Source organism: Ctenocephalides felis, unplaced genomic scaffold (genome assembly GCF_003426905.1).
Source record: "Ctenocephalides felis isolate EL2017-DRISC unplaced genomic scaffold, ASM342690v1 CF-g0.4_SCAFFOLD_01886, whole genome shotgun sequence".
In the NCBI taxonomy this organism is placed as follows: Eukaryota; Metazoa; Arthropoda; class Insecta; order Siphonaptera; family Pulicidae; genus Ctenocephalides; species Ctenocephalides felis.
The window spans coordinates 55,038,624-55,054,006 of NW_020538040.1; the positions used below are offsets into that span (position 1 = coordinate 55,038,624).

A 15,383-nucleotide genomic window follows, 5' to 3' on the forward strand; every position below is an offset into this window, starting at 1 on the left:
AAAAAATTTTTGGTCAAAAAAAAATTTTGGCCCAAAAAATTTTGGTAAAAAAAATTTGGTCAAAAAAATTTTGGTCAAAAAAATTTTTGAAAAGAAATTTTTGAAAAAAAAATTTTGGAAAAAAAATTTTGGTCAAAAAATTTTTGGCCAAAAAATTGGTCAATATTTCAAATTTTCAAATATTTTTTCCAATTTTTTTTTCACAATTTTTTTTTCAAATTTATTTTCCCACATTTTTTTCCCTAAATTTTTTTTCCCAAAAGTTTTCTCCCCAAATTTTTTTCCCATATTTTATTCCAAAAAATTTTTTACCAATTTTTTTTTACAAAAAATTTTTTACCAAAATTTTTGGAAACAAAATAGTGAAAAAAAAATTTGGAAAAAAATGGGGGAAAAATTGGGAAAAAAGTTTTTTGGAAAAAAATTTGGGGACCGAAGTTTTAATACCCGCAAAGGCACATGCATTTTATATTTTAGAGAATGTTCTATTATGAATGAATCTATTGAAAAATGCATACGAATGAATTATGGATGCGACGTCTGTCGCATATGTAGTAAACTTTCAGCAATTAAGGTGCTGTTTAAACAAGTCTAATATTTTATATTTTGGAAAAAAAATTCGGAAAAAATTTTTGAAAAAGATATTTTGGGGAAAAAAAATTCTGAAACAAATTTTTTCACTCAATTCAATTTTATTAAATTTTAGGGAAAACATTTTTGGGTAAAAAAATGTTGGGAAAAAACATTTTGGAGAAAAAAAAATTGGGTAAAAAAATTTTAGAAAAAAAAATTTTGGTGAAAAAAAACCTGACAGAAGTGATTGATTCTCACTTGAACTAGAAATTGAAAAAAAATTAACGACAAAAAAATTTTGAAAAAAAACATTGAAAAAAAAATTTGAAAAAAATATCGATAAAAAAAACTTTGAAAAAAGAATTATTGGCAAAAAAATGAAAAAGAAATATTGTCAAAACAATTTTGGAAAAAATCATTGACAAAATAATTTTGAAAAAGAATTTGAAAAAAATTATTATCAAAAAAATTCGAAATTTTATTTGGGCTTAAGTTTTTTTTATCGAAAATTTAAAAAAAAATATTTAAGAATTAAAAAAGAAATTCAGACTAATAGTTTTTTAATTTCTTTTGAAAATTAAAAAAAAAATATTGAAAAATAAAAATTTGAAAAGCAAATTAAATTTTCGAAACATTGTAAAATTCATCTTTATAGCTTACCACCTTACCATGCTCTACGTTACTCTACCCATGTCTAGCATTTGATTTTTCCATCTTGTTGACCTCAGCTTGCCTTACACAATACTCGAAGAACCTACACTGTCATTCCCAGTCATCTTTTCCAATCCGCGCTTCTTAACTCATTTATCCATGACGAGTCACACCCACGAACAGTAGGTGAGTTGAATAGAATATAATTTGTTGAGACAATAATGATACAATCATGAAACATTTTTGTTCAAATTTGTAAAATTTGTTTAAATAAAACAAGTAATAAAATAACATTCTATATTTCTCATCATAAATAAATAAAACATTTAGTTCTCAATGTTATCATATTCTGCGTTGAATTATCTTCTTCGACATTCAGTCATCCTCCTCTCTTTAAACATTTTTGAGGTTTATTCGATTCTTCAAACTTGCTGTAACAAAAAACAAAACTATGTAAAATGTACGTGACATTTTGAAATTTAACACGTTTACATCGGCGTGGGCCACCGGTGGTACGTATTTCAAAGGTAATAACCACACGCAGCCTCACAGACAAACATACGAAAATCGGCACCGGCGTGAACGTGTTAAAAACAAAATTGAAATATTGGGGCGCATGGCATCGTGCCTTAAGGCAAATTGCTGAAACTTCCCATACCAAAAATTATTTTTTTTAAAAAAGATTAACATCTTTGAAAAATTTTACTTTGAAAAAATTAGATTTTTGAGAAACTATAAATTTTTGATAAAAATTTCCTTTTTTAGAAAAAATGACTTTTCAAAAAACAACGTTTTATTTATTTTGCAATATTTTGTAAATTTTGAACTTTTTCAAAGCAATCGTGCTGCTTTAACTGCATAGAGATGAAATATTGAAGCGCGTAAGCGCGCCGTCGCCGTCTAACTGATAAACATTGGTACGGAACCCATAGGAATGTAAACAAATATTATACTTATTGTTAAAATCTCTATAAAGTATCTGATAATTTGATGTGCATATGTCAAATGATTATTTTTTACCGTCAAATGGCTTTTTTTTTACTTTTTTCACTAGATCTTCACGCACAAACAAAAGTTAAATTTTTAATTTTTTGAAGATGCAGAATTTTTTTTTCGAAAATAAAAAAAAAAATTATCGAAAATTTATTCGATTCTTCAAACTTTCTGCAACAAAAAACAAAACTATGTAAAATGTAAGTGGAATTATGAAATTTAAAAACAAAATTGGAAAAAACGCATACAGAAAAACATTCCAACACTTTTCTCCGAAAATTTTTGTAACACACATATCAAGCTTTGAATTTTTTTATGAATTTCGCACGCGTACACACTCACGCGCATAAAAATTTTAAATTTTCCATCTTTCGGACATGTAGAAACTTTTTTGTTGTCAAAATTAAAAAAAAAAATATTTTCGAAATTTTTGTTAAAACGTAGTTACGTTTTGATAAATTTTGATAAAAAAAACGTTTTTGAAAATTTGGATAAAAAAATATATATTTTTTAAGAATTTTGTATAGAAAAATATATTTTTAAAATAAATTCAATTTCAATTTTTTTTTTGACGAGTGTTTTTTAAAAGTACAATTATATATATATATATATATATATATATATATATATTTATATATATATTTATATAGGATTATATATATATATATATATATATATATATATATATAGGAGCAAAGGTTTGCTTTTATACTCTTTTTTTACAAGTTTTATTGATTTAAAATACTCTCGGTATATTGGTAAAATTAAAAAAAAAACATAACTTTCAAAAAAAAGTTCATAACTTTAAATAAAATATTCATTCATTCACAAATCCCAAAATTTTACACAAAAAGTCATATTTTTTTAAAAAAAACTCAAAATTAATTTTTATTCAAAATTTTCAATAGTAACATTTTTTTATTTTCATGTTAAATTCAGGTAACAACATACAGGCGAGCACGCGCGCGTGGCCACACGCAATTCAAATCGAAATTTTGAAAATAAGACATTTTTTGAAAATTTTGAATTAAAAAGAATTGCTGTTAAAAGTTCACAAAAATTGATGTTTAGAGATTAGAGTTTTTTTAAACACGCGTTCACACTCACTAATGCTAGTGCAGTAAACGGAGCGTTTTAGGTCTGAATTTTTTTACTGTGCTCCGAATTGAATGAAATTTTGGAATTAGGTTCATCTTACCCTCAAGTTCAAAAGTGAAAACAATTCGGGTTGCGCCATCACCCCCCGGGGGGATGACACCCCTTCTCAATTGTGTAAATACATTTTTTCAAAATAACGTCGGAAATCGATAGAAGAACTAATTATAAGAGAAAAATGTCTTCTATAGTTTTAAAAAAAAACTAATACTTTTCAAGTTACTGGCCACTAAAGATTCATATATTTTCGGCGTTTTTTTCGTTTTTTTGCAAATATCTCCTAAAATATACATTTTAACAAAAATCATGTAATGAACAAAATAATGCCAATAAAAATCTTAATGAATCAGTATTACATAAAGTGTTCTAGGAAAAATATTAAGCAAGATTTGAAATAACAAAGTCGTTTTTTATTTCGTTCAAGATTTAATTGTTGTATTTAAAGCCATCTAGTGTCGAGGTATTACATTTTATGCATTTCGGTGAAATTGGGTTTTATAGTGTTCAACATAAGCTTTAAAATGAGTGCTGTTAGAAGTTTTTTGCGTGTAAATGAGTGAGCTATCATGCAAATAAGAAGCATATACGAAGTTTTTTTCTTTTAAATCATATGGTTTAATGAGCGCCATTTCCACCAAAATTAAAGTAATTCACATTCCATCTAGAATTCACTTCATTATAGACATCTGATAGATTCTAACAGATTCACTACTTTAGTACAAACTATTTTCAGAAAACTCACGATTTTATAAAAACTTTTTTTTCCATTTTTTTTTAAAAATCGAAATTATTTTCATTATATCTCAAAAAGAATAAAAGATACGTATAAAATCATAAGGATAAAAATCAAAGGGACCTTTCTGGCCTATTATTGTTTTTTATTATTTTTCTTTCACACAAAAATTGACAGAGTTATGAATGTTTAAAGACTGCGCGGCCGCGCTAATTGGAAAAAAATTTTTTATAAAATCGTGAGTTTTCTGAAAATAGTTTGTACTAAAGTAGTGAATCTGCTAGAATCCATCAAGATGTCTATAATGAAGTGAATTCTAGATGGAATGTGAATTACTTTAATTCTGGTGGAAATGGCGCTCATTAAACCATATGATTTAAAAGAAAAAAAATTCGTATATGCTTCTTATTTGCATGATAGCTCACTCATTTCACACACAAAAAACTTGCAACAGCACTATAAAACCCAATTTCACCGAAATGCATAAAATGTAATACCTCGACACTAGATGGCTTTAAACACAACAATTAAATCTTGAACGAAATAAAAAACGACTTTGTTATTTCAAATCTTGCTTAATATTTTTCCTAGAACACTTTATGTAATACTGATTTATTAAGAGTTTTATTGACATTATTTTGTTCATTACATGATTTTTGTTAAAATGTATATTTTAGGAGATATTTGCAAAAAAACGAAGAAAAACGCCGAAAATATATGAATCTTTAGTGGCCAGTAACTTGAAAAGTATTAGTTTTTTTGAAAAACTATAAAAGACATTTTTCTCTTATAATTAGTTCTTCTATCGATTTCCGACGTTATTTTGAAAAAATGTATTTACACAATTGAGAAGGGGTATCATCCCCCCGGGGGGTGATGGCGCAACCCAAATTGTTTTCACTTTTGAACTTGAGGATAAGATGAACCTAATTCCAAAATTTCATTCAATTCGGAGCACAGTTAAAAAATTCAGAGGTTACACCCTTTTTTCCTCTCCGTTTACTGCACTATGCGCAAAAACACGCATACACGCACTTACAAACGCGAGCGATCGCCACACATCACGTACATAAAAAAACTCTCTTTTTGAGAATTTTAAATTTTTTTGAAAAATTATGAAAAAAAAATTCAAACTTCTGATTTTTTTTAAATATGCATGCACAAATTTAGAATTTTTTTGAAAAAAATCTTTTGTAAGCCGACATGCACACTCACCCAAGCACACAATTGCAGGCACACGCATCGAAAAAATTGAAATGTTAACAAATATGAAAATTCTATTTAAATTTTTTAAATCATTTTAAAACTTTTAATAATTTGAGTTTTTATATAAAAAACGTACACCGTTCAATTTTTTTTGAAAATGTCGAAAAATCGATTTTTTTTTATTTAAAAAAAAAAACGATTGTTCGTAAAACTTGAACATTAATTTTTTTAATTTAAAAATAAAAATTTCGAAAGTTTTCTTTGTAATTTTGAAAAATTTTAAATTCACACACGAGCGCTCGCATTAATACCACGCACGCACATAAAACGTTGGATTTGATGATATTTTTTTAAATAAAGTTTTTTTTTTGAAATATTGTAATTTTTTGAGTGTTTTGAATTGTTAACTTCCCGAAGGAAAAGAAGTTTGTTTTCATGAAAAAATCCTATTCGCTAATTTTATGTTTTCTCGACGTTTCATGCCATTCTGAATCGAATGAGACCAAATTTGAAAAAAGTATGTGTGTGTGTGTGTTAGCCCGCAATTCTGAATAGATTTTGAAAATTTAGAAACTGTTCGAAAGATATTGGTTGGGAATCGTTCTGATTAGTTTTTGGTAAAGATCGACCGGGCTGTTTTCTTGTAATAAAGTGTTAAAAAAATTTTTTCGAAGATTTTCATGATTTTTTTTTTTGACGGTAGACACCATAGTCTTATAAATCATACTAAAATATTACGGCCCTACGACAAGTCGTTTAATTTTAAAAATTCATCAAAGTTTGCAGAAATTAGTATCGTTTTTCATCGACGTTTGCTCAGAAACGACTGAACCGATTTCAAAAATTTAAAAGGCATTTGATGTATCTCGATGAGGATGATCGTTTCTCAGTTTTGTGCGTGGATTGATACTGATTAGTTTTAGGTGAAAATCTACCGAGCCGTTTTCATGTAATTAACTGTTGAAAAAAAAATTAAGCCGATTTTTATGGAACTTGTTTGGCGATATATATCACGGTCTTATAAAACTTAATGAAATTTTACGGCCTTACGACAAGTAGTTTAATTTTAAAAATTCATCATAGTCTCAAACTTTGAGAATCTACTCAAAAGAGTAGTTTTTTGATGTTGGTTACAATTAAAATTAGACGATTTACTTGGTACAACAATAAAGTACTTTGTCTTAATGGACATACTAAACCATTAAAGCCTTACGAAAACTGATTCAATTATAAAAATTGTTGATTTTTGAAAATTTGCTTTTAGAAAATACTCCGATTAACGTGTTCGTTCGTTTTCAATTATGTGCGATAAATGCACTCGGAATACTTTTAATCACTCATAAATTAATTTATTTTTTTATTGATTATGTCGATTATTTACACATATCGAGAAGTTCATGTAACTTGCCTCAAGGCAAAATACCAATACCAACTAGTTTAAATTTAATTTATTGGAATTTTAAAAAAATTGGAAAGTTTTGATTTTTTTTTTTTAAAAAAAAAGTATACAATTGAAAATTTGTTATTAGTTATTGAAACACGCTTGTACACTCATGCACAAACATGCGCGTAAATTCACTGCTATCGAACAAAATACAAGCCAAGATTGCCAAGTGCAATTTGTTCAACAAAATCTACCTGTTTTTGATGTCAAAATCGCTCCTTGCACATGTTTAACAACACTTCGAATTCGGCGGACTGGAATCTGCAAAAGATAATTTCTGTTGATTATTGCTTTTGGTCGATATAAATGAGCGGCAAAGGTTTTTAATATTTAAAAAATGAAAACTGAAATAATTTCACTGCTTAAGGGGGTCTTCCTATGTGATGGGTTGAAAAAATCGATTTTTTTTCATAAATTGCTTCCTTAACATGTCTAGAATACGGTAGTAAAGCGATTTCAGAAAATTCGAAGTCGTTTTAAAGATACAGCAGGTAAAAGAAAGAGCGATTCGGAGCGCTGAGTTGGCAGTTAGAGCCCGGGCCTATTGTGTACCGTCGTCTTTATACCCGGCCTCCCTTTTATTCATATATCCGTTTATACAAAGTTTGTTTAGGAGCAGAGACACAAAACAATAACGAATCTTTGAATTCTTTGATTTGGACTTTCGCTCCTAATCATCTTCATTCTGGTCCCAAAATTGTTGAAATTGCTAGCTACATAGCAGTTATTATCTTTAATGAAGGTTTTCAATGTATTTTAAAAGTTATGTCGATAATGGGATGTCCTGTTGGTCGTGAAGCCCAAGCGTATGTTGAGAAACGGGATGAAAAGCGAATCGTACGTTCTGAGCGGCGCGTAAGTGATGTCGTTAAACAAGCCAGGATTGACTCAAGAGCTGAACAATCTGCTTCAAAAGAGTTTCACGAGGAAGAGGAAGGAATACTCTATGGACCAGGCATCGCCGATTGAGAGTAAGTTGATATTTTAATAGTTTTTAACGGACTTGAAACTTTAAACGCGTTTTCAAACTTTCCTCCATTGTATCTCAGAAACGGCTGGACTGAATTACTTGAAATTTACAGGGCTCACTCAATATATTTAAACGCATCGAATGAACTATTATCAATAAAATATTATCAAAAAAAAAAACAAAAAAAACGCCTAATTTGCAACTTTTATTTCAAATGTCTATCAAAAATCCAATTTTTTTATATTCATTTGATTATAGGTCATTCCGTGCTTTTAAGCCTACAAATTAAAACGCCGTTTATTATTTTTTCAGATAAGCCAATCAGCCGGAATCGTGGAGGAAGTGAGAGCTCTTTTTTTCGAAGCGGGGGTGTTCAGAGCGCTGTAACTCTAGTTTGACTGAATATTTTTAGCTGAAATTTTATATTTATACTGTCCAAATATGTGTTAATAAATGATAAAAAACTTCAAGCTCTAAATATTTACTGGTCGTAGAAAAAAAATCCTAAAATATCCCTAATAAACAGGCCGTCAGATAGAAAGACCCCCTTAATTAACTTTCAATGCGTTAAAAAATTGACATGCTAATTGTTGTAGTTAAATAATAGGATGATATAGTACAGCATATTGTTAGAAATAAACTTAGGAAAATATCTAGTTTCATAATAAATTATACTAGTGGTGTATGGCATCGTACCTTAAAGCACATTGCTGGAACTTACCGTATTATAATTTCATAGTGTTAAAAGCTTTACAATTTTTTGTAAACTTTGAAAAAATTAAACTTTTGATAATTTTGAAATTTTTGAAAAAGCTGACTTCGAATTATTTCCATTTTTTATTTTTTTGAAAATTTTGAATTTGTTTTTAGACGGACGCACCGTAGTCAAACGGTTAGTTAAACATTATAAATCTTGGTACGGGAACCATTGAAATGCAAACAAAGTTTGTATCTAATATTAAAATCTCTATAAAATATCTGATAATTCGATGGGCAGATGTCTAATAATCATTTTTGATCGCCAAATTGCATTTCTTTTTACTTTTTAACTTTCCGCAGAATTTTGTTTCCAACAAAAAAAAGAAATCCGATTTGCTAATTTTATGTTTTCTCGACGTTTCAAGCCATTCTAAATCGAATGAGAGCAAATTTGGAAAAAGTATGTGTAAACAGATTTTTTACCTTAAATCGACGTTTTTCCAAAAACGACTGAACCGATTTCAAAATTTTAAAAGCCATACGACGTATCTTGATGAAGACCATTTATACCTGTTTTATCTGTGAAGAAGACTATCGTTTGTCAGTTTTGCGCGACGATAGGCCAAGTTTTTTTTTTTGTAAATCACAGAAAAGTGAAAAATTTTTCGACCACGTTTTAGCCCGAAATTCTGAATCGATTTCAAAACTTCGAAAACCGTTCAAAAGATATTGGTTGAAAATCGACCTGGTTAGTTTTTATTAAATATTCACTGGCACAATTTCTTGTAATTAACTGTTGATTTAGAACACAGCAAAATATTACGGCCCTACGACAAGTCGTTTAATTTTAAAAATTCGTCAAAATTTGAAAAAATTAGTAGCGTTTTTTTGCCGTTTATAAAAAAAATTAGATCTTTCATCGACGTTTGCTCGAAAACGTCTAAACCAATTTCAAAAATTTGAAAGCCATTCGATGTATCTCGATAAGGACTACTGTTTCTCAGTTTTGTGTGCCGATCGGCCGAGCTGTTTCTTTATAAATTGCAAGAAAGTGTAATATTTTCGTTCACGTTTTAGCTCACAATCCTGAATCGATTTAAAAGAATCAAAAACTGTTCGAAGGATAGTTGGGAATAAGAAGATCAACTGAGCTGTTTGCTTGTAATTAACTGTTGAAATTTGTTTTTTGCCGATTTTTATGAAACTTTTTTTTGGTGATAGATATCACGGTTTTAACCACTTAGCATGTATCATGGAACATACTGAAATATTACTTCCCCACGACAAGTCCGGCGGCAAAGTTCATATACATCTCGGAATTCGCGAGTAGAAAGAGTTAATTTTGAAAATTCAAAGTTTGAAAAAATATTATGGCCAAAATTGGTGTTAAAAATCGCTTTTGTGATGTGATAAGTCATAATCAAGTCAATTAGAAATGGTTTTGAAATTAGCTAAAAAACTAAATGACAATCTATGACTTCTCTAGTCTTTTTAAAAAAAATTACCATTCATTTAAATCATTAAATAATATCTAGAACTACGTACATAATTCACTTTATTGTGACAGTATTTTAGATAATTATTCAGCAGATGCTTTAAAGTTTTTAAAAAAAAAAAAAATATTTTGACGTTTTTCATGAAAATTAACATGGCAATTAAGTTCATGCACTAAACAAGTCCTACAAAAATTGGTTGAATTATATAAATTAAATCAAATTTAGAACACGTGCTTATGCAATATAATTAATATAATTACAGATGTTATAAATGTGTTCGAAATTCATACACAAACTATATTCTTATCGACCCTTAGTGTCTAATATATATTTTCTATGTAATTGTGTATCAACCAAATATTGTCTATGTCCATGTATTGTCGTGCAATTGTTCTTCTTTTTTGGTTATTTGATTATCTAAAAAAAAAACAGATGTAATTTTTTTTTTGAAAACTTCTAATAGTTTTCCTTTTTGGTTGCATGTACATCTGATTATTTCAATTATTTTTAGTTATTGCATTAGAAACAAATGTCTCGCACTCTAGGGTAGAAAAATATGTATTCAATTATATTGTATCATACCCTACATAACGTAATAAAATATATTTGAATCTCAAATTTTGGCAACAAGCAAATCATCTATGTGACACAACCGCAAAAACTAAAATCGTTAATTCACTTTATTGTTAAATATTTAATTTTTGGTATCTCACGTTATTGGTTATACTCAATCGAGTGGCAAAAACATGGATTGCCTCATACCCACATTTTAATTTAGCTTAGAGATAAAATACGTCCAGATGATATTGATGAAATAATTTCAGCACAAATTCCTGATCAGACAATAGATCAAATTATTTAATATTATCACCAAGCACATCCATGTGGTAAGTACATTTGACGTATAACTTAATCTCAGTCTATTAGGCCGAATAGAAAATTTTTAGTTCTCACCATGATATATGTTGATACCTTCATATGTCAAATACACTCACTGGTTTTCCAATTGAATGATCGAACCCCTTTCACAAAACCTATTCCAATAGTACATATGATTAAATAGTATAATTTAGCCAGACAAAAAGTGATTTCTTCGAGTTACCTTCATGTTATCTGAGAGCTAAATGGGCACTGTAATTATGGAGAGATATTTGGAGTTATTAATCAAAGCTCAACATCTTCGCCTTATAGTTTTCAATAATGTATTTTTTAAAAATACAAAATATTTTTTACAATAAAATTTAATATTTTATTTAATTTCTATTAACACCTTTTCTATTTAAATTTAATAATTTTTTATTATCAGTAAAACAGTATATCATTTTCCACAGTCCTTCACAATAATAATTTGAGAACATGAGATTTAAATATTTAATAAAAAAAAGTGTAACAATATATTTTTACCTGTTTAAAATGTTTGATTTCATTTTTACTCTAATTCCATAAAAGTGTCAATTCTTTTCAATATTATTAGAATAAGAGACGGATGCGACTACAATTAATTAACTTCCCGTAGGGCAAGTTATAGTAATCGCAAAAAAATCGAAAATGAAAATTTTTATATATCTTTACGTTTCAGAGGTTTCTGAACATTTTGGCATACCTTAGAAAAAATGGATGTATGTCTGTGTGTGTGTGTGTGTATGTGTGTATGTATGTACGTGTGTGTATGTATGTGCGGATACAAATTTTCGTCGACGATTTCGGGAACACGGGTCAACCGATTTGAATAATTCAAAAAACATTCGATTTGTATTGATAAGGAGACGTGCTGATTAGTTTTTGGCGAAGGCAAGTCTAGCCGTTCTGAAGATACGGGGCAAAAAGTGCCGAAAACGGTAACTCAGTTTTTGAGAGAACGGAGCGTCCGATTTGAATAATTCATGAAGGTAGGTCTAGCGGTTTCAGAGATATGGAAGAAAAAGTAAAAAAATGAGCCATTTGGCGGTCAAAAATGATCATTAGACATATGCTCATCATATTATCAGATATTTTATAGAGATTTTAACAATAAGTATACAATTTGTTAACATTCCTATGAGTTCCGTACCAATGCTTATGCGTTAGACAGCGACGCGGCGCTTACGCGCTTTATATTTTGTCCCTATGCAGTTAAAGCAGTACGATTGCCTTGAAAAGAAAGTTCAGATCTTCCACAGTATGTCAAAATAAAAAAAAAATTTTTTAAAAAAAAACAAAAAAAAAATTAAAAAAATTTTTTTTTTAAAAAAAAAATTTTTTCAAAAAAAAGTAATTTTTTGTCCAATTTATAGTTTCTCAAAAATCTTATTTTTTCAAAGTAATTTTTTTTTTCAAAAATGTTAATCGTTTTTAAAAAAATAATAATTTTTGGTACGGAAAGTTCCAGCAATTTGCCTTAAGGCACGATGCCTTAATTGCCTCAAGACAGAATTCCACTTACAGCTAGTTTGGAACCTTAGATAATGCAAGAATGCTATAAAGCTATAATATATAAGACAATATGAGAATATAATATACATATTGCTATAATGTATCACATTACATACATCATATAAACTATGATTGAAACTAGACAATGTTATAATAAAATATATTCATATTATAATGGAACTGACCAAGAAAAGAATTAATCATTATTATATTGTCTATGGAATTAATTGAAAAGTGTCAATTCATCCAAATTCAAATAAAGTGTGAAGCTGATTTTAACTTCTTGATGAAAACCCGTTGACCGTTTCATTTCGTTGACAGAAAACAGCAAGCAACCCACTTGCTCATGTACATTGCATAGATAGATAAATATAAATAATGTGTTATTTGAATCTAAACTTTTGAAAAAACTGATATAATGTACATTTCATGCATTACTCTATGGAGATCAGAGATATCGATTCTGAGGAAAAGCCAATAAACGATTGACGAGTTTTGTGATGCAAGTGAAGATTGGAGAAAAAAAATGAGGAAATGAGGTGATACTGCAGAGAGTAAAAGAATAAACTTACATATTCAACATAATTTTGAAGTTATATCTCTAATTCGACTTGCAAAAGGCTGTGTGAAATGATCATATATTAATATCACATACAATCATTTAGGTTTGTTATTAGACAGTGTTTGATCGTTTTTTTTTTTGTTGATTCTTGTTTAATATGAATCAATTTTGTACAAAGTGAAGTGCATAACCAGAATATGAGAAATAATTGGACTCAATCGCCATTGAATTATTTATTAAATATCAGGTAACTTACTAACTAGAAAATCAATTATAACTTATCAATTGCAATTGAATCAAATCATTCACCTTATTTTGATTATGCACTGTACTTGATTACAACATTTCAACAATTCATATTGCTATCTACCACAATCAGAAAAGTAAGTGAAATAAATCATATAAATTAATCCACTTCACATTCAGACACAATAACTCCCTAATCAAGTAATTCTGGTGCAACTTTATCAATGACAAAAATAATTGGAGATGTGCTGTGAACATCCATATGTAGTTAACTACAACAAAAATAATCAAAAAAATAAAATAAATTATGATTACCATATTTTTTATGCAGAACACAGATTCGTAATTTGCCTTCAACTAACTGAAATGAAAATACACATATATAACAAGAACAACAATTTATCTTACAATTTATCAGGACCTCTGTATTTCTATTTAAGTGCCGAACATTATTATATTGTCTAGGGTTTAGGGTGTCGAAGTTTGAAAATAAAGAGGTAGTTTTCTTTATTTACAAACATGTCAATCGTAGTTAAAAGAAGAGTTTATAATGTCAAATGTCAATCCTCAACAAATATGGCGTCAACATGAAGTTCGCACAATTCAAATCATAGACTATATAATTTCGAGATCCGTTTTGGCGCGAGTATTCAAAATCGCTAACACATATATTTTATCTATCATCTGCAGATTCACAAACACTGTTTACAAGCCGTAACTATGCCTTTTGAATGTTAAGCTTTATGTGTAAACAGCCTGATGGCATTATACTTATCTATGAGTGACTCGGCGAATATTTAGATTTTTGACTGTTCGTACGTGACTACCATCGATACATAGATAAAAGAAGAGTATATGCATCGATAAATAAACTACCACCGATTATAGACAGTTCGTACAGTGACAAATTTGGTATTTTGACAGTTTGTACCAGGGACCACCACCGCCACCACCTCATACGATTATAGACCCGCCGCAGACATTAATGTTGTCATTGGCCGGTAATCCCCGAACAAATGTCTCTATCTGGGTTTTAGTTAGAAATGCTCTCCCTAGTATTCGCTATGTGCAAAGGAATGGAACCAAAGTGGCTACTTTGAGCATTAAATGAGGCTATCATAACCGAAATTTTAAACAAAAGCACATAAAATATTTGTTTATTTCAAGTTTAAATAAGATAAATAAAATGAGCCACCAAAGCTGTTGTGTAGTGGATTGTAGAAATACCAGCAGAAAAAGTGACTGCAAATTCTATACATTTTCTACAGCTAAGTGGAAAGAAAATCAACGGGAAAAGTGGATCGCTGCGGTTAGAAGAATAAAGTAAGTATCATAACCTTATTGTTATAAAAATACAATTCGGAGTATTATGAATAGTTGTAAAATTGTTATGTTTAGCAAAAAGAAAAATTATAAGTCAATAAATTGCTATATTATCAAAATTTAATGCTCACTAGAATAAATTGTTTTGCAAACAATATAATTAATACAAGGCTAGAATAATAAAAAATATATATATACTTGTATATGGTATATTGATTTTGTATAACTATTATCTATATATTAATTACATTTTATTATATAATAATTATAATTTTATGATTAAAAGAACAATAAAAATTATCACATAGCGAAAAAATATTTATTTTGCAAACAGTTCAATTAATACAATGGTGAAATAATGCAAAATATATATCTGTAGTGTTAAAGGAAGGATCACCACCGTGGGTTCCCAAGCCCGATGATCGCATTTGCAGTGAACATTTCTTTAGAGGAAAAAAATCGGACGAGGTATTGAGTCCTACCTACTTGCCAACAATATTTCCTTCAATTTACAAGTCTCGGAAATTTAATGTATTTTTTTTTTCCTGCAATTTTATTTGATGGGTGATGGACTCAAATCATGTTTTTATAATAAAGTCTTTATAGTTTGACCAAAAATAATCAAAAAATGAATTTTTTGTCAGTGATTAGTGTCAAAACTCGACGTTATAATAAACGCTTGTTAAACCTATAAAAAATAATATTATACATCGATTTGCAAAGATTTACAATGCAGAAATACCAAGCCAAACGCAATAGTTATGTATATCCTACTAGAATCGATGTAGTATGTAAAATAATTAATAATATTCACTGGCCTTCAACAATAAGTAAGTATTTTTATCAATATGCATACTTCAAAATACTTGCATCTATTAGTACTATTTTGATAAACGTTTTTATTATAGCTGAGACATTTA

At 28.6% G+C, this 15,383-nt stretch overlaps 1 long non-coding RNA gene across 1 annotated transcript; it reads right to left on the bottom strand.

Moving 5' to 3' along the window:
* Nucleotides 1-1,525: 1,525 nt before the first annotated feature.
* LOC113377125 lies at nt 1,526-13,699 on the bottom strand. Its single transcript, XR_003367086.1, has 4 exons — nt 13,562-13,699; nt 13,456-13,501; nt 6,950-7,016; nt 1,526-1,655 (listed from the first exon to the last, which is right to left on the bottom strand). It is a non-coding gene; the product is annotated as an uncharacterized LOC113377125 (long non-coding RNA).
* Between the last annotated feature and the right edge of the window lie 1,684 nt (nt 13,700-15,383).